We start from the raw sequence: 20,988 nt of genomic DNA, 5'->3' as shown, positions 1-20,988 counted from the left end.
CTCTGCCTGCCTTTTAAATGCTGTGATCGCAGCATTTAAGGGGTTGAAGTGCCAGGAGCGGTGCGGGCAGGTGTCAGCTGTCAGCCGAGAGCACAAAATCGCCTGGACGTACTCAGAACGTCCATGGTCATGAAGCATTCCTACCCAGGACGTACTGGGAGTACGTCAAGGGTCAGGAAGGGGTTAAGGAGGTATGCTAATCCCAATTATATTTTACAGATCTGTTTACAACAAACTAAAAAAATGATCAATCATAGCATGAACATCTGGAGAAAATCCTGTAAGGTGTGCTCGTGCTGCTGCTATATTGCCATTACAAGGAGTTTAACAAGTGATGAGCAAGCGTGCTCGGATAAGGTGGTATCCAAGCATGCTCAAGTGCTAATAGAGCATCTTCGGCGTGCTCGAATACTACGTTCAAGTCGCTGTGGTTGCATGTCTCATGGCTGTTCACCACGTGCAGGGATTGTCTGTTTGTTAGGCAATCTTTGCATGTGTTGCAGCTGTTGAACAGCTTAAGGCTGGGTTCACCTTGCGTCTTTGGCGTCCGTTAGACGGACTACGTTACACCGTGGCATAACGCTGTGTAACGCAGTCCGTTAACGCCGCCATTAAGTCCTATGGCGGATGCATCGCTAGCGCACGCCCACAATGGGCGTGATGGACCCTGGGACACGGGCTGCAGCGTTTCCTGGTCCGTCACTGCTAGCGCAGATAGAGCATCTGCTACCTCTATCTGCGCTAGCGCGCTGACATATCGGCACTTGCGTTAACACATGTGTTGACCGGGCTGCTGTTAACGCAATGTGAACCCGGCCTAATTTACTTTGCATTTTGACAGATCAGACTTTGCAGAGACACCAAATTTGGGTATTTTCTACTTGTTTCAATGCCATTATCAGTGTAGCTCCTGCTGCAGAGGCCCCAAACATTTTTGAAAACCTGGGTAATTGCCCATATTTCATCCCCTTAACGCCAGCCCGGCCCTACTGTATATACAAGTTGTGAATTCATTTCTTAGTATATAGCAGTCAGTGGTCTGTTTAAATTCTATGGAGTAAACTTTGTAGCTTAATGTACCTATAAATAATTTTCTAACGTAATGTGTATTGCATAATCCAGCATTAAGAAATAATAATTCTGGTTAATGTTTACTGAGAATCTTAAACCACAGTTTCCCATTAAGTGCTCGGACAATTGTATACAACTATAATATAGAATGCTAATCAAAGAAGGTATAATAAAAACATACCATTTTTGTAGACCATCTGCATGTTCTGACAAGTAACAATGGTCAACCTGGAGATGGACTTTTACTTAATTCATAAGATGGTAAAGCCAAATGGCACTTCTAAAAGAGGCAAAATTCACATCATGCAACTTGACTATTACAATGTAGGGCGATCCTTTGTGACGTGAATGTTCATTTTAACAACATATTAGGCTGTGAATGAGCTTCTTGTGGTTTTCTTACTGGTAAACCTAAAAAAGAAAATGTGCAAATGACAGTTACTTCAATGTGTTTAAAGACAGTAGAATTTCAGTGCAAAAAAAAAAAAAAAACAGCAGAAAAAAAACAAAAACGCAGCGTTTACGCTACATGCTAACACGGCCTAAATGCCTAAGCAAAGTGGATGTGATTCTATGTAGCCTCTGCCCTCATACAAACATGCTGTTGAACTCTGCAGATTAGGTGCAATTTTCCCTTTATAGACTTCTGAAAAAAGTATGAAAAAAGCCAGTATATCAAATCAAAGCTTTTCTAGATTATTAAAAAAAAGCATTAAAAATGCAGATTCATATCTGTACCAAAAATGCATCAAATTTGGGGGGAGGGGAGGGAGCATGCGTAAAAGACACAGTAAACACGCAGTAATCAAAGAATATTTATTTTTTCATGTGGTGAGGACACTTGCAGAGAAAAAAAGAAAAAAATGCAACATTTATGCTATATGTGAACACAGCTTCAGCGTTAAATTTTTAAAAGTTTAATAGAGAAAAAAATATCAATCACACCATTTTTTGCACCATTTACCAATCCCCATTACCAATCCCCGTAAATATTCTGATCACGGTGTTGGGCGGGTGGTTGCGATTAAAAAGACATCAAATATGTCCATGTTATTTGCTGATTTGTGATTTAAAAAAAAAAGCGTTAAAATGGCAATTTTTTTTTGTTTTTCATCATCTTTTAGTAATTTTATAAGGAGAAAATATATATATATATATATATATATATATATATATATATATATATATATATATATATATATATATATATATATATATATATATATATATATATATATTTTATTCTCCCCTTTAGATTCCAGGGACAGAGATCTATCTATACATAGCAGAGTATTTCTATGTAATCTGCCTGTGAAGTCAGAGCCTGCAATACAGACCAAGTACACAAAATTCTCCCCATTACATCACTAGAGCATGTGGCTCAGTATCTTTAGCTCCTGCCTGCGATTATGTTGCGAGTTCGAGATTTGGGGAGACTAGCAAAAAAAAGATAAAATTACAGTTTTATCATGGGCGGACATACCGCCGGTTCAACCGGTGCTGCTGCATCGGGGCCCAGAGGCTCCAGGGGGCCCCTGCAGGGCAGCTAATAATGAGGGCAATCGGGCCAGTTTATCCAGCCCCGAGGGGCCCCTGGCCAGATTGCTCTCATGTGCGGCGGCTAGGGAGCAATCCCTGCACTCCGCTGCCTGCAACAGAAAATGGGAGCAGAGTTGCAGGGACTTGATCCATTTCACTCTCAATTCCTGCCTTTCTTGCTGCAGTGCGAGTGCTGACTGAACGATCCTCCCACAATCCTCTGCACATTGTGGGGGGTGGGGCCACAAGATCCCAGGAAATTCAGAGGCCCGTTTGCGTGGCTGCTCCCGACACCATGGCAACCACAACTGGGGCCCCCAGGGGCCAGCTGTGCAGGTGAGGAGCGGCGTCTGTCCCCGAGGTGGGGGGTGTACGGATATGAAGCAACGAGGACGAGACGTCTGCTGTATAACTAGGGGACAGAGCACAAGCTGGTGCCATATACCCGAGGGAGCAGAAGTCAAAGCATGCCCGCCAGGTTGGATCTGGAGCTGTTATGAGTCGCACAGCAGCGGCTGAATGACATCATTCAGCACCGCAGCTGTGCGAGACAGGAAGCTGCCGGCGATGGTGCGATCATTTGGGATACCGTGTGGTGAGGTGTGTGTATGCAGAGAGGCGACTGGTGCTGTGTGTGTGTGTGTGTGTGTGTGTTGAGAGGTGAATGGTGGTGTGTGTGCAGAGAGGTGACTGGTGCTGTGTGTGTGCGTGCAGAGAGGTGAATGGTGCTGTGTGTGTGTGTGTAGGTGGAGGAGAGGGCAATGATGGGGGTGATGGGGCAGAAGGCAGTGATTGGGTTGAGGGCAATGATGGGGCAGAAGGCAATGATTGGGTTGACAGACAGGGCATTGATAGGGTTTGTGAGGTAGGAGGAAATGATGGAGGTTGTGAATGGGCAATAATGGGGGTGGTGGGGGAGGAGGAAATGATGGAGGTGGTGGAATGGCGTGGTGGGGGAGAAGGCAATGATAGTGGCAGTGGAAAGGACAATGATGGGGTGATGGGGAGGAGGCAATGATGGAGGTGGTGGAATAGGCAATAATGGGGTGGTGAGGAGAAAGCAATAATGGGGGTGGGGGAGAGGGTAATAATGGGATGCGAGGGGGAGGAGGACAGGGAGGGGTGTGGGATGGGAGGAAGGGGGATTTATAATGGATTTAGGAACAGGGGAAGGTGGAGGAAGACGTTCTTGTCGATTATTATGCCTAACCCAGTCCCTTAGTATAAAGTGTACTCACTCATGTATAGCACAGTCCCTTAGTGTGTGGGTTTGTATATACTGCACATTGTATACTGCTGTATTCTTCTTTGTACTTGTATATTGAGGTGAAGAAAGTCATATTTTTTTGTTCCTATTGAACAAATAAAAATAAGAAGCAATTATAAAACTCAGGGGCGGACACAGACAGCTTGGGGCCCCTGTGGAGAAAATGTGTCTGGGCCCCCATCCTTTTAAAAGGCGACAAGTGTGTAATATATATATAGGAATAGGAACAAAAAAAAAATAGGACTTTCTTCACCTCAATATACAAGTACAAAGAAGAATACAGCAGTATACAATGTGCATGCATTATCTGATTCTGGGTTCACTGTCTGCAATACATGTCAAGATTATCAAGATCTTTTATGATCATCATTAAGAGCTGTGGCTCATAGATAAAGCTAAAATGAAGAGACAAAGTCAATCCGCACCAATGCGACTTCCAGATACTAGACCAATGAATCTTACACACAAACACACGTTTAGTGCTTTATCGCCCCAAAGGAACCGGTGCTCAATCCAGAAAAAAAGCATACAAATGTCCAAATAGGAAGAAAAGTGATGGCACTCACAGTCCTAAAATTGCAAACTTTATTGTGACATAAAAGTCTTCAGCACGTGAGCAATGTGAACAAAGAACGGACCCTGTTATGAAAGGCAATTCAGCACCACAATTGACATAGCGGTCAGAGCACATACAGTGATCTGACAATAACCCAAAATCATAGAACGAGCTCTGAGACGTGGGAACTCTGCAGATCGCAATCCCTAATCCTCTCCAAACAACACTAGAGGCAGCCGTGGATTGCGCCTAACTCTGCCTATGCAACTCGGCACAGCCTGAGAAACTAACTAGCCTGAAGATAGAAAATAAGCCTACCTTGCCTCAGAGAAATACCCCAAAGGAAAAGGCAGCCCCCCACATATAATGACTGTGAGTTAAGATGAAAAGACAAACGTAGAGATGAAATAGATTCAGCAAAGTGAGGCCCGACTTTCTTAACAGAGCGAGGATAGAAAAGGTAACTTTGCGGTCTACACAAAACCCTAAAGAAAACCACGCAAAGGGGGCAAAAAGACCCTCCGTACCGAACTAACGGCACGGAGGTACACCCTTTGCGTCCCAGAGCTTCCAGCAACAAATTAGACAAGCTGCACAGAAAAAATAGCAAACAAATAGCAAAGAAGAACTTAGCTATGCAGAGCAGCAGGCCACAGGAATGATCCAGGGAAAAGCAAGTCCAACACTGGAACATTGACAAGAAGCCAGGATCAAAGCATTAGGTGGAGTTAAGTAGAGAAGCACCTAACGACCTCACCAGATCACCTGAGGGAGGAAACTCAGAAGCTGCAGTACCACTTCCCTCCACCAACAGAAGCTCACAGAGAGAATCAGCCGAAGTACCACTTGTGACCACAGGAGGGAGCTCTGCCACAGAATTCACAACAGGACCCCGGTCGCTTTGTGCCAATTAGGACCCGCAGAAGTGAGAAGTGGCCCCACCCCTGAGGAGGAGCTACAGAGCAATGAGGACCTTGGAGAGGTGACTATAAAAGCCAGGACAAAGCAATGACGTGGTGAGACAGTCCCGCTAAATTCGGGACGATTGGGAGCTATGCATCATGATATGACTTGACAGTTGTTTTAAATAGACCTCTTAGGCATAATGAATTACTTTGAAAATCCATGTTGGAATGTCTGTATAATTATTTTTTAACCCCTTAATCCCATATGACGTACTATCCCGTCCAGGTGACCTGGGACTTAATTCCCATGGACGGGATAGTACGTCATATGCGATCGGCCGCGCTCACGGGGGGAGAGCGGCCGATCGCGGCCGGGTGTCAGCTGCCTATCGCAGCTGACATCCGGCACTATGTGCCAGGAGCGGTCACGGACCGCTCCCGGCACATTAACCCCCGGCACATCGCGATCAAAGATGATCGCGGTGTGCCGGCGGTGCAGGGAAGCATCGCGCAGGGAGGGGGCTCCCTGCGGGCTTCCCTGAGACGATCGGTACACGGTGATGTGCTCACCGTGTACCGAGCGTCTTCTCCCTGCAGTCCCCGGATCCAAAATGGCCGCCGGGCTGCATCCGGGTCCTGCAGGGAGCACTTCCGGGTCAGGATCAGGCTGCAGCTGCAGCTCTAATCCTGCCCGCCTGTATGTCAGATCACCGATCTGATAGAGTGCTGTGCACACTGTCAGATCGGTGATCTGTGATGTCTCCCCCTGGGACAAAGTGAAAAAGTAAAAAAAAAAATTTCCACACTTGTAAAAAAAAAAATAAAAAAAAAATTCCTAAATAAAGCAGAAAAAAAAAAATATTATTCCCATAAATACATTTCTTTACATAAAAAAAAAACAAAAAAACAATAAAAGTACACATATTTAGTATCGCCGCGTCCGTAACGACCCGACCTATAAAACTGGCCCACTAGTTAACCCCTTCAGTGAACACCGTAAGAAAAAAAAAAAAAACGAGCAAAAAAACAACGCTTTATTATCATAACGCTGAACAAAGAGTGGAATAACACGCGATCAAAAAGACGGATATAAATAACCATGTTACCTCTGAAAACGTCATCTTGTCCCGCAAAAAACGAGCCGCCATATAGCATCATAACCAAAAAAATAAAAAAGTTATAGTCCTCTGAATAAAGCGATGCCAAAATAATTATTTTTTCTATAAAATAGCTTTTATCGTATAAAAGCGCCAAAACATAAAAAAAATGATATAAATGAGGTGTCGCTGTAATCGTACTGACCCGAAGAATAAAACTGCTTCATCAATTTTACCAAACGCGGAACGGTATAAACGCCTCCCCCAAAAGAAATTCATGAATAGCTGGTTTTTGGTCATTCTGCCTCACAAAAAAAATCGGAATAAAAAGCGATCAAAAACTGTCACGTGTCCGAAAATGTAACCGATAAAAACGTCAACTCGTCCCGCAAAAAACAAGACCTCACATGACTCTGGACCAAAATATGGAAAAATTATAGGTCTCAAAATGTGGAGACGCAAAAACTTTTTTGCTATAAAAAGCGTCTTTTAGTGTGTGACGGCTGCCAATCATAAAAATCCGCTAAAAAACTCGCTATAAAAGTAAATCAAACCCCCCTTCATCACCCCCTTAGTTAGGCTAGGTTCACATTGCGTTAATGGGTTAACGCTAACGGACAGCGTTGCACGGCGAAAATGTCACAATTAACGCCGTGCAACGGGTCCGTTAGCACAACCATTGACAGCAATGTGATTTTCAGGTGTAGCGCATCGCTAGAGCGTGCCATTTTCGGCTCGCGCTAGCAAGGTGCCATTCTTTTGTGGCGCGCCTCAGACGCTGCTTGCAGCGTCCGCGGCGCGCCCGAGGTCCGATCCCCGATCTTCCAGAGCGGGGACGTTAACGCGACCACTAAACACGACACCTAAAAAGACATTGTGTTAGCGCAATCCGCTAGTGCTAAACGGATTTCCCTAACGCAATGTGAACCTAGCCTTAGGGAAAAATAATAAAATTAAAAAAAATGTATTTATTTCCATTTTCCGGTTAGGGTTAGGGTTAGGGTTAGGGTTAGGGCTAGGGTTGGGGCTAGGGTTAGGGTTTGGATTACATTTACGGTTGGGATTAGGGTTGGGATTAGAATTAGGGGTGTGTCTGGGTTAGGTGTGTGGTTAGGGTTACAGTTGGGATTAGGGTTAGTGGTGCGTTTGGATTAGGGTTTCATTTATAATTGGGGGGTTTCCACTGTTTAGACACATCAGGGGCTCTCCAAACGCGACATGGCGTCCGATCTCAATTCCAGCCAATTCTGCATTGAAAAAGTAAAACAGTGCTCCTTCACTTCCGAGCTCTCCCGTGCGCCCAAACAGGGGTTTACCCCAACATATGGGGTATCAGCGTACTCGAGACAAATTGGACAACAACTTTTTGGGTCCAAGTTCTCTTGTTATCCTTGGGAAAATAAAAATTTGGGGGGCTAAAAATCATTTTTGTGGGAAAAAAAAGGATTTTTATTTTCACGGCTCTGCGTTGTAAACTGTAGTGAAACACTTGGGGGTTCAAAGTTTTCACAACACATCTAGATAAGTTCCATGGGAGGTCTAGTTTCCAATATGGGGTCACTTGTGGGTGGTTTCTACTGTTTGGGTACATCAGGGGCTCTGCAAATGCAACGTGACGCCTGCAGACCAATCCATCTAAGTCTGCATTCCAAATGGCGCTCCTTCCCTTCCGAGCTCTGCCATGAGCCCAAACAGTGGTTCCCCCCCACATATGGGGTATCAGCGTACTCAGGACAAATTGAACAACAACTTTTGGGGTCCAATTTATTCTGTTACCCTTGTAAAAATACAAAGCTGGGGGCTAAAAAATCATTTTTGTGAAAAAAAAAAGAATTTTTATTTTCACGGGTCTGCGTTATAAACTGTAGTGAAACACTTAGGGGTTCAAAGTTCTCACAACACATCTAGATAAGTTCCATGGGAGGTCTAGTTTCTAATATGGGGTCACTTGTGGGGGGTTTGTACTGTTTGGGTACATCAGGGGCTCTGCAAATGCAACGTGACTCCTGCAGACCAATCCATCTAAGTCTGCATTCCAAATGGCGCTCCTTCCCTTCCGAGCTCTGCCATGCGCCCAAACAGTGGTTCCCCCCCACATATGGGGTATCAGCGTACTCAGGACAAATTGGACAACAACTTTTGGGGTCCAATTTATTATGTTACCCTTGTGAAAATACAAAACTGGGGGCTAAAAAATTTTTGCGAAAAAAAAATAAATTTATTTTAACGGCTCTGCGTTATAAACTGTAGTGAAACACTTGGGGGTTCAAAGCTCTCAAAACACATCTAGATAAGTTCCTTAGAGGGTCTAGTTTCCAAAATGGTGTCACTTGTGGGGGTTTTTAATGTTTAGGCACATCAGGGGCTCTCCAAACCAACATGGCGTCCCATCTTAATTCCAGTCAATTTTGCATTGAAAAGTCAAATGGCGCTCCTTCCCTTCCGAGCTCTGCTATGCACCCAAAAAGTGGTTTACCCCCACATATGGGGTATCGTCGCACTCAGGACAAATTGCACAACAACTTTTGTGGTCTAATTTCTTCTCTTACCCTTGGGAAAATAAAAAATTGGTGGCGAAAAGATTATTTTTGTGAAAAAATATGATTTTTTATTTTTACGGCTCTGCATTATAAACTTCTGTGAAGCACTTGTTGGGTCAAAGTGCTCACCACACATCTAGATAAGTTCCTTAAGGGGTCTACTTTTCAAAATGGTGTCACTTGTGAGGGGTTCCAATGTTTAGGCACATCAGGGGCTCTCCAAACGCAACATGGCGTCCCATCTCAATTCCAGTCAATTTTGCATTGAAAAGTCAAATGGCGCTCCTTTCCTTCCGAGCTCTGCCATGCGCCCAAACAGTGGTTTACCCCCACATATGGGGTATCGTCGCACTCAGGACAAATTGCACAACAACTTTTGTGGTCTAATTTCTTCTCTTACCCTTGGGAAAATAAAAAATTGGTGGCGAAAAGATTATTTTTGTGAAAAAATATGATTTTTTATTTTTACGGCTCTGCATTATAAACTTCTGTGAAGCACTTGTTGGGTCAAAGTGCTCACCACACCTCTAGATAAGTTCCTTAAGGGGTCTACTTTCCAAAATGGTGTCACTTGTGGGGATTTCAATGTTTAGGCACATCAGGGGCTCTCCAAACGCAACATGGCATCCCATCTCAATTCCAGTCAATTTTGCATTGAAAAGTAAAATGGCGCTCCTTCCCTTCCGAGCTCTGCCATACGCCCAAACAATGGTTTACACCCATATACGGGGTATCAGCGTACTCAGGACAAATTGGCCAACAATTTTTGAGGTTCAATTTCTTCTCTTACTCTTGGGAAAATAAAAAATTGGGGGCGAAAAGATCATTTTTGTGAAAAAATATGATTTTTTATTTTTACGGCTCTGCATTATAAACTTCTGTGAAGCAATTGGTGGGTCAAAGTGGTCACCACACATCTAGATAAGTTCCTTAGGGTGTCTACTTTCCAAAATTGTGTCACTTGTGGGGGGTTTCAATGTTTAGGCACATCAGTGGCTCTCCAAACGCAACATGGTGTCCCATCTCAATTCCTGTCAATTTTGCATTTAAAAGTCAAATGGCGCTCCTTCCCTTCCGAGCTCTGCCATGCGCCCAAACAGTGGTTTACCCCCACATATGGGGTATCAGCGTACTCAGTACAGATTGTACAACAATGTTTGGCATCCATTTTATCCTGTTACCCTTGGTAAAATAAAACAAATTGGAGCTGAAATAAATTTTGTGTGAAAAAAAGTTAAATATTCATTTTTATTTAAACATTCCAAAAATTCCTGTGAAACCCCTGAAGGGTTAATAAACTTCTTGAATGTGGTTTTGAGCACCTTGAGGGGTGCAGTTTTTAGAATGGTGTCACACTTGGGTATTTTCTATCATATAGACCCCTCAAAATGACATCAAATGAGATGTGGTCCCTAAAAAAAAATGGTGTTGTAAAAATGAGAAATTGCTGGTCAACTTTGAACCCTTATAACTCCCTAACAAAAAAAAATTTTGGTTCCAAAATTGTGCTGATGTAAAGGATACATGTGGGAAATGTTACTTATTAAGTATTTTGCGTGACATATCTCTGTGATTTAAGGGCATAAAAATTTAAAGTTGGAAAATTGCGAAACTTTCAAAATTTTCGCCAAATTTCCGTTTTTTTCACAAATAAACGCAAGTTATATCGAATAAATGTTACTACTAAAATGAAGTACAATATGTCACGAGAAAACAATGTCAGAATCGCCAAGATCCGTTGAAGCGTTCCAGAGTTATAACCTCATAAAGGGACAGTGGTCAGAATTGTAAATATTGGCCCGGTCATTAACGTGCAAACCACCCTCGGGGCTTAAGGGGTTAAAGAAGCTCTTCCATCAAAGTTTTTATCCTCTTGGTAATATATTCTATTATATTACAATCATTATATTTTAAAGCACTGTGCACTTACATGTGCTCATTTTTCCTTTCTACCCAGACAATTCTCTTTTTTCTGCTTGAAGTAAAAACAGGAAGTCTCTTATCCCTGCATTTATCATCCCCCCTTCTTCACTCCTGCCGGACAGGGACTTTTGTTGGGACTCATGAGTTGTGCAAAGAAAATTGACCTTTCTACATAGAGCTTAGGCTAAAACGGACTGCACTAACGCAAGTGCCGTCGCTTGCACAGCGCTAGCGCAGATGGAGCTTCTGCTAGCTCCATCTGCGCTAGCGGCGCGCTAGCAGTGACGGACCCGGAAACGCTGCAGGCGGCGTCTCGGGTCCGTCACTCAATGATGGCACATCGCTAGTGCACGCCCATTGTGGGCGTGCGCTAGCGATGCGCTCGCCATTGCTTGTAATGGAGGCGTTAACGGACTACATTACACCGCGTTATGCCACGGTGTAACGTAGTCCGTTAAATGGGTTCACACAATGCAGTGTGAACCCAGCCTTAGAAGGATTCAGTTAGACAGTTTTTAATCACATGAGGTCATTGATCTAATGGAAAAGAGAAGAATTATCTGGGTAGAAAGGCAAAAAGAGCAAATGTAAGTACACAGTGCCATTAATTATATTGCAGTCATTATATTGTGAGTATAAGCATTTTGATGGAAGGAGCGCTTCTTTAAACTAAATATTCCAGTCTTATCAGGTTCAAGATATACCGTATATTTATATAGTATTGTAAACTCCAGCGACAAAACTTTATTAAATATATTTGAACACTTTATATCTATGCAGAGATATTTCTTGAAGTTGCAGGCCGATGGATATTGACCACACTACTGAGAGGTCCTGATGACATATCCACGTAGGATTTGTACTGTTATTGTGACTTTGGGTAAATTCAAGCCATTATCCACAGCCTTAAATTGAATAGTGTACAGTGCTTGATAATGGGAACTGCAAGAAGCACTCCGTAGTAATGCTTTATTTAACCCCCTCACTACATATAATGTACTGGTAGGTCATATGTGGTGTCCCTGCCTTTGATGCGGGTTTCCACTCAGGGCCCGCATATTTCCCGGCGGATGATGATTGTTTTATTGAGCCATCATCTGCTCTGGTGGAGAGGAGCTCTGACCATGGCTGTTAACATGTTAACAGCCTCTGTCGATCTCCGAGAGCAGCATTTAACACACGCCGGTGAAAAAAAAAAGGGGGGGGGGGGGTTTGTTGCGTGATCGTTGGGTGCCCGTGAATTTTCATGACGGCCAAGAGTCTGCTGAAGACCTCTGTACTTTTGATGTATAAAATAAAGCAATCACACAGCCAATTTCTCAAAAATGTAAAAAGTTACATGTCTTGTTAAATGACAAAAGCAACTTTTGTGTTTTTTTAACATATTTCCAAATGTTTCAACACATTTAAATAACAGAAAAAAAAACTTTACATGTTTGATATCTGAAGGTATTCATTTTCTAGGAATTAGATTGCGTTCACACTTGCAATGCAGTTTTGGTCCAAACGTGCAGTTTTTATTGCTTTTCACATGTTGCACAGCATAAAAACAAAACAAAAATAAACAAACATAAAACCATAGTCTTGTCCAGGCACTAACTAAACAGAACATGCTCTGGTTACTTTTACACAGCTGACCTCGCCCCAGCTGGGCCAAAACAAAACAGCTATTGTCCATAGCAACCACTGATACTTGTGCTTCTCTACACACTGCCTCAGCAAACTCTTCTTAGGCCGGTTTCACAAGTCAGTGGCTCAGGTACATGAGGTGACAGTTTCCTCACCTACTGGAGACACTGACTCACGTAGAGACATTAAAATCAATGTGTCTCTGCACATGTCAGCGTGTTTTCATGTCAGTGTTCGTGGGAGTGCACGGATCACACGGACCCATTAAAGTCAATGGGTCCGTGTAAAACACGTACCGCACACGGATGCTGTCCGTGTGCAGTCAGTGTGCTGTGCAGGAGACAGCGCTACAGTAAGCGCTGTCCCCCCAGCTTGTGGTGCTGAAGCCCCATTCATTTCTTCTCTCCAGCAGCGTTCGCTGGAGAGAAGGAATGAAATTTTTTTTGTTGTTGTTAAAATAAAGTTTCTGGTTATCTCCCCCGTCCCTCCCCCTGTGCACCCGATCGCTGGCATTAAAATACTTACCCAGCTCCCCCGATGACTCCTCTCAGTGTCGCAGCTCTTCCTGTATGAGCGGTCACGTGGTGCCGCACATTACAGTGATGAATATGCGGCTCCACCTCCCATAGGGGTGGAGCCGCATATTCATCACTGTAATAAGCGGCACCACTTGACCGCTCATACAGGAAGAGCTGTATTTTGGAAGGGATTAGCAAACCTACTATATTACTTGGATGGAAGAAAGTATGCTCTTTTTGGACACTCCATGCTGGGTCAGACCCTGATAATCAATGAAAGGCAAATTATATAAACATTTAACTATGAAAGAAATACGTACAGGCAGTCAGTAATGGAATCTTATAAGGTTCTTACCAGAAGATGGTTTCAATGAAGGAACTTTACAGGAACGAGCAGCACTCAGAGGACCAGGACCACTCTGGACTTTCCCAGCATATATTTGGGTAGAAAGTCCAGAAGGTGGTTTAACCAAGGAAGATGCAGGAAATGGGGGCACATCAATCCTTTTCTATTTGGGAAAATATGATAAGTCATGTTTGGAGATGTTTACATGTACCCATTATTTCTCAAGATATGCCACTGTAGAAAATTTCCATATAAGTTTGTTAATTGTTAAACACAGAATGCTTAGCATATAATAGATAAAACCATAGCGTAAGAATATAAGAGTAATATATATACATATACATATATACACACAAAACAAAATAAAAATGAATAATCTTGCCTTGTGCAGGCATGTACTACGGAGGACAGAGAATGAACTTCAATCCAATATTGCGGCCAGCATGCAGCCAGCGGGTAAGGAAAGGGTGAATCAAACACCTGAAAACTCCGCCCATATGACCAAAAACCGGTCCCGCCAAATTCAGGTGACAGGTTCCCTTTAATTGCCAGCCTGCAGTGGTGATATGACTACAGAGCATGTGACCGCTGCAGCCAGTCAACAAAGAATGGACCAGCTAAGGAGAGGAATAGCTTGACCTGAGGAGCGAGTATGACTGCATGTTATTTTCATGATCTGCAAGCCCAGCTATATATGGAAAAAAAATGTTCCTGTGACCCCCTTTAAATAGCTCATTGGTACTATCGGCAAACTTTTAAGAAGATATTTCACCAAATCAGCGTCGAAATTGTGATTAGACTCAAATTAGCTTAGGGCTCTCACACCGGCGTATAAATTGGACAAGTGCAATGCGAGGAAATATTGCATTACACGCTGACCTAGGTTAGTAAATCAGTCAGTGCTGAGAAACTTGCAGATGAGCTTGGATCAGACGGAGGTGGGGGGAAAAAAAAAACGAAAAATAAAAATGGCAGCAAGCTGCCATTGTCTGTGAGAGGTGGATGGCAGTCGCCAATTCAAGTTAATGGGTGAGAGAAAAAAACAAACAAAACAAAAAACATCAAATTGCACAGCACAAGGACCGTGCATGTGCAGTCTGATTTTAACCAACACATTTCAAAAGAAATGTCACCAGTCAAGTAGAGTAAATTAACAGCCCAAACTGTCAGGATATACAGTATAGATAGACTTATGTCAGTGAAATATATCATTAATGCTGTGCATGTAAAATTTTCTGTACTTGTATTAAGGTATTAAAGAAGTATTTAAATAAAAAAAGGCTCATTTTTAATAACCAGCTAAGGGAAAGCAGACAAAACCAATAACCATGGAGCTTCCCAGTCTATTAATATCAGCTCACAGCTGTCTGCTTAGCCTCTACTGGTTATTAAATATCTGATGGCCATCTCTCACTCTAGCTATCCATCTACTCCATATCTATATATAAGATTGCTTTAATCAATGTATCAACATTGGACCGATTTTTTTTTTATACACTAGCGTGATCCCAGCCTAGAAAAGTTGTTAAGGAGAGTAGAGAGAAAAGGATGTAGACTTACCTAATAAACTGGTGTTTCCCAAACTGCAGTCCTCAAGGTCCACATGTCATGTTTTCAGGATTTCCTTAGTATTGCATAGGTGATAATACGAATTATAAAGGCATCAGACATTGCCACAGGTTCTCACACCTGTGCAGTACAAAGAAAATCCTAAAAACATGGTGTTGGGGAGGGGGGGGGGGGGGGCATGAGGATGGGGTTTGGGAAATACTGGGATAGACAAGATAACTCATTGATTCACTTAACTCAGTCTACAACCAGCTTTGTACTCTGATACATAGAACCTGTAACAGCCATCTAATGTATCCCTATTACAAAAATGTTTTTTTTTAGAAAAAAAAATATTTAAGTTATTAAAACAAGTGAATGTATAACCTCTCACAACAAAGGATATACACAGGGGCAGAGGTCAATCTGGGCGGTAGCCCAGGCCCCAGTGGTGTTGGGGGGCCCTGGGCTACCGCTCAGATTGACCACCGCCATCAGGGCATTACTGCCCTGACTGGTGTATTGGCCCGCTGGGCAGAGGGGGCCCGTATCGGGCCCCGTCCCATCTGCTCACTGGGCCCCTACCGGTGCTGCAGCAGTTTAACGCTATTGACGTGCGGGCCCGCACGTCAATAGTTAACAGCCGCCAGCCAATCGGAGGCTGGCAGCTGATGTGAGTCGCAGCACGCACGTCACCGGCGTCTGATGTCATTGTCAGTCGCTGGCGAGTGCGCGCTTCAGCTGCGAGGAGGGAGCTTCGCCGAAGGAGCACGGTCAGGTGAGAAGAACTTTTTTTTAATTTTGTTATTGAGAGCGGCAATCTGGGGGACCCGGGCCAGAATGCTGAAAACTGGGGGCTGAGACGCTGGACACATTGGGGGCAGAGATGCTGCAGCTGGACACATTGGGGGGCAGAGATGCTGCAGCTGGACACATTGCGGGCAGAGATGCTGGACACATTGCGGGCAGAGATGCTGGACACATTGCGGGCAGAGATGCTGGACACATTGCGGGCAGAGATGCTGGACACATTGCGGGCAGAGATGCTGGACACATTGCGGGCAGAGATGCTGGACACATTGCGGGCAGAGATGCTGGACACATTGCGGGCAGAGATGCTGGACACATTGCGGGCAGAGATGCTGGACACATTGCGGGCAGAGATGCTGGACACATTGTGGGCAGAGATGCTGGACACATTGTGGGCAGGACTAGAGACATGGGCAGAATGTAGATACGGGGCATGATTGGAGACACGGGGCAGAATGAAAGACATGGGGCAGGCTTGGAGACAGATCATGCAGGATCATGGGGCAGGATGGATACGATGGAGACCGATGGGGCAGGATGGGGAGATCATATCGGGCAGGATGGATACTCATGAGGGCAGGATGCGAGAACATATGGCTGGAGCCAGAAATGAGATACACGAGGCCAGGATGGGGGATATTATTATTACCATAGGGGCTAATTAAGGGATATTATTACTGCAGTGATGTATTTATTTTATTTTTTGAGTATACGGTTTTAAATGGGGGGGGCGGTCCTGTTACTGTGCAGAGTGACACGGTGTCGCCTTTTTTTCTTCTACATTACGTAGAAGTTGGAAAAAAGTAATGTGTTCTGCAAGCGGAGCTCGAGATAACTTATTTCCTGCAGAGACGAGTCCTGGCTGGATGAAGTGATAGCGGTATGTGCTGGATGAAAGATGAAGGACTTCATCTAGAGACGTCACTGGTGAGTCAGTGTGTTACCTATACACTTACACTATGCACTGAATACTATATACAGAGGTCCTGTGTATGTTACCAGTGATTACTGTATTACCTATACATTATATACAGAGCGCCGGTGTATAATGTCACTGGCGATCACTGTATTAACTCTACACAGACACTGCATACTAAGTACAGATCTCCTGTGTATAATGGCACTTATGGTGATAGTATTGTGCGTTTTTTTAATTACTGATCAGTATTGTAGTATTCAGTCACTATGTGGTGGTAATATGTGGTCTGGTCATGGTGTTGCGATATTTGTCCCTTGTATGTGCTATTTGGTCACTTTGTGGTGGTAATATGTGGTCTGGTCATGATGCGGTGGTATTTGTTCTTTGTATATGATATTATTGGTCATTTTAAAAATTGAAAAATAAATAAAAATATACCCAAATTGTATTGCATATTTTAACAAATATATAACAGGTTACAATAGAGTAGGGCCCGGCCAAAAGTCTCTACCGTGTTATGGTGGCGGCTTGAAAAATCTTTTGGCCAAAACAAAAGCTGCCGGTTAGATGTGTGATCTGGTGATGGGATCTGGTGATGGGAACTGTTAATGTGTGATAGGTGAGAAGTGGAGTTAAATTCAGCAACTATTTTTCTGGAATAATCTGGTTCAGGTATATTATGACCCCGTCGCATGACCCCGTCACATGACCGGGGGGGCCCACAAAGTCTGAACAGCTCGGGGCGCTGGCTACCCTTAATCCACCCCTGGATATGCATATGCGTCCTCCATCGGGTTGGGGGGTGTATAGAGTTTACAATGGATGTCAGCTGCATTTTGTTTTAGACAGTATTTGCTAGCGCCAGTTACTGAAGTTTCACCATTTTAGATGCCGCTATCAATCATAATTACCCAATTTTTGCACTCCCATGATAACTGACTAGGCTTCATAGGATATTATTAATTTTACAATTCTGTGGTATTGAGTATGCAAAAAACAAACAAAAAAAATAAATCAATAAAAAAGTAAATTTCAATTTTTTCTTAAAAGAGCTAACAAAAATAATTAAAAGAAAGGGTAAAAAAAATCCTCACTCGCTTTATACAATTTTACTGATATTTGTGGATCATTGGAATAAACTTCCAACAGATGTGTGGTTGGATAATACACAGTAAGTGAATTTAATAATCACTAGTAGAAACTAACCAAAAATATAAAAACGACAACTCTGGTTCCTATGTATCTTGTAATGTGACTTCTATATACAATATTTTATACAGCCACTACTGTAAAGAGACCATGAAACTAGGAATTTCAGATGTTGGGACATAGTTAAAAGAGAAAAAAAATCTAGGGTACTAACCTTAAAAAAATCTTTGGAGGTCACTGGTGTCTGTTGCTGCCGTACGCTACTTGATGCTCCACCTTTACTTGACTGGTCATGCAGTATAGTTTTTCTAGGCAAGTTAGTAGGGGCCAGTGGAGGCCTCATGTGGGTTCTACCAAGAGCCCCTAGATCTTTTTGTAATGCTCCTACTGAAGTGATCTTTGGAGTTTTGAAAACAGATAGTGCTAAGGTACTGAGAGGAGTGGGCTGTGGCATTCTAGATGCCATTACTTTTTGTGTAGCCCTTTTGAGAATTTTTGGGTACTGTACATCCTGAGATGTTCTTCCTCTAATTCTGGCCTCTACTGCTAATGACCGTCTGGAAATTTGAGGTGTGACTATAATTTGTTCCAAAGTTATATTATTGATCTTATCTGGCTGATTACTAATCATCTTGGGTTTTGAGTTCACAGGTAGGCCACATGACTTTTTAATAAAAATTTGATTTCCAAGACTTGGTAGAGGTGTAGATGTAGTGAGTGGGATAGGTCTGTTGTAGAAGACATTTTTATCATGGGCAATATTAGTCAGGTCCAGATTATAAGTTAAGTCTGTCAAATTGCACAGACTTCTCCTCGGGGATGACTGAGCCAAGGCAGTTATTGGCCACATAGGTCTACTTTGTTTGTCAGGTTGATCGATTTGACAATCCACATTTTTAGACAGATCAAACACCGTACAGTTTGTCGCAATCACTTTGGTAAGATCACCACTGTCAATGCCAGTAATCTCATTGCAAATGGACATTATGGTATGTGTTGCATTCATTTTAGGCTTTTCATCAATCACACCAATGTCTGGAGAGATATTTGATGCATCTTTATGACTAATCAAGTGTGTCCAGTCTTGGACACCATTTCTTGTGGTTCCCGGATTCACAGATACATCATAGGTAACATTAGGTTCAGCCATTTTGCAATGTGTAAAGGTCTTATAAATGGCGCTGTTCTTGAAGCAGTTGATGACATTTGCATCTGGTTTAATATGAGTCACGTTTTGCAAGGGGACATCAGCAGCCACCAAATTCCTTTGTGCAGGGTTTTGCGAACGTGCATGGAAAATATTTGTAGTCTTATTATTGGAGCCAATCCCTGTGCCCCACATTGTCCCAGTGTCCACCATCACATCTACTTCTGATAGCTTTCCTCCCATTTCTAGTGTTTCAGTGGTTGCACACTCTTCATTAATCGTGCCCTTTACCCGCAGGGTGGCATCAGCAGCAGAGTTTTTACAGCATACAGTCCCAATAGTCTGCGTAGCTTCTACTGCAGGAGAGGCATTAGATATTTCTCTGATATTCTTTGTGTAATTTGCTATAGAATAGTTACTTCCTGCACCAGTGGGGTCTTCAGGTACAGGAGCTTTGCTATATGTTACGCTATCCTGAACGGCATTCCTTTCTGACCAATCACCTACTGTTATGACTTGTGTAACATGCGCTATAGATACATCACACGTAACTATATCTTGGGTTGCATTCACTACCGGCAATGTATTAGGATCTTCCACATTGTCATGTATGATGCCAGGTACCCCATTAGACATGCTTACATTTGCACGTGAAGCATCAGCAGGTGACAATGACATCTCCCTTTGCATTTTTATTATATCCTGGGTGGCTTTAGCTTTGTTCACCATCACATGCATTGTACTTATCTCCTGCGTGACATCAGCAATGGGACATCGATTGTGCGTGGTTTGGATTTCCTGCTTGGCACCATCAGCAGATGCCCCATTATTGATCTCCTGTGTGGCATTTTCCACTTCATGTGTTTTTACGGAGCCCCGATAAGTGTCCTGTACCATTTTGTCTGGTACAGTCTGTAAAATGACATTAGTTTTAGAATAGTTTATATTCATCTTTTCCAAGTCAAGTTGGCCAACACCCACCGAGTTCTCACTGCAAGTGCTGCCGAGCTGCAAAGTTATTGTGGAGTTAATAGTGGCAGACAGATCTGGAGGTGGCTCCGCTTCAATAGAAGACACATTACTGAACATTATCCTTTCTGTGTTGTGTCTCTTTAGTTGCTTGCAAATTCTATCACACTCTGCTGCAAAAAAACTTCTGAATTCAAGAACCGGAGTTGGACTTTCATAATTAAGGAAGTTGCCCTCTTTATGAATCCATTGTTCACTTTTCCGTTCTCTCGGCACACTCTTCTCCCCTTTGGCAAGCAGGCTGCTCGGTGGATGTGCCATCCTACTTTTAGGTACAAAGAGACTGCGTTTTATACGGCCTACTGAATTAAAGTGTGGCCTGCACTTTTCTTGAGTTGAATTCCTGTGCGCACTTTTGTTTCTATTTAATACATAGTTACGTACTTTTACCATACATTGTGCACTGGACTTTCCAAGACCAGGACTCTTGTGCTTAATTAAACTGGAAAGAACTGAAAAGTGTTCTGTGTCACCTAAAAGGAGAAAAAAAAAATCAACATAGAAATTACAGACATATAGGGCCTGATACGTCAAACAGTTTTCTATGAAGTTATGGCATAAAACAGCTTGAAATAGTTGCAATGATTAAGCAACTCACTTTTGTAATTTTTAGTTCAGTCTCATTATGTTCTGCCCACTTTTTGAAAGGTTGGAGGGGCTTCATAGGTATGCAGCGTGGCTGAAAACATCTGGCAAATTAACTTAAATTTACTCTACAAAAAAAGGATGGCTCATCCATATGCAGGTGTTCTTCAATTCATAGTCAAAGATTCATCAGTCAAACGTGTAAAGATTCAAATGGTTAACCCTTTTAATTTTTAACGTTTCCTTCTCCTCATTCAAGAGACAAATGTTTACAATTTTTTCATTGACATATTGTAGTGATTGAGAGCTCGAGTCTGCCACTGTTTTTGTGGTGTTACACGTGCAGTAAAAATGACCCAGCATCAGAGATCGGTACGATTACAGCAGTATCAAAATTCGGAATGTAACCC

The 20,988-nt window shown here is 42.9% G+C and overlaps 1 long non-coding RNA gene across 1 annotated transcript; it reads right to left on the bottom strand.

Moving 5' to 3' along the window:
- Positions 1–972: 972 nt before the first annotated feature.
- LOC138667242 (uncharacterized) lies at positions 973–18,531 on the bottom strand. Its single transcript, XR_011318668.1, has 3 exons — positions 18,032–18,531; positions 13,401–13,554; positions 973–1,482 (listed from the first exon to the last, which is right to left on the bottom strand). It is a non-coding gene; the product is annotated as an uncharacterized lncRNA (long non-coding RNA).
- Between the last annotated feature and the right edge of the window lie 2,457 nt (positions 18,532–20,988).

Source organism: Ranitomeya imitator, chromosome 2, assembly GCF_032444005.1.
Source record: "Ranitomeya imitator isolate aRanImi1 chromosome 2, aRanImi1.pri, whole genome shotgun sequence".
In the NCBI taxonomy this organism is placed as follows: Eukaryota; Metazoa; Chordata; class Amphibia; order Anura; family Dendrobatidae; genus Ranitomeya; species Ranitomeya imitator.
Note: the sequence above shows the minus strand (reverse complement) of the source record. Positions and strands in the feature narration are given on the sequence as shown.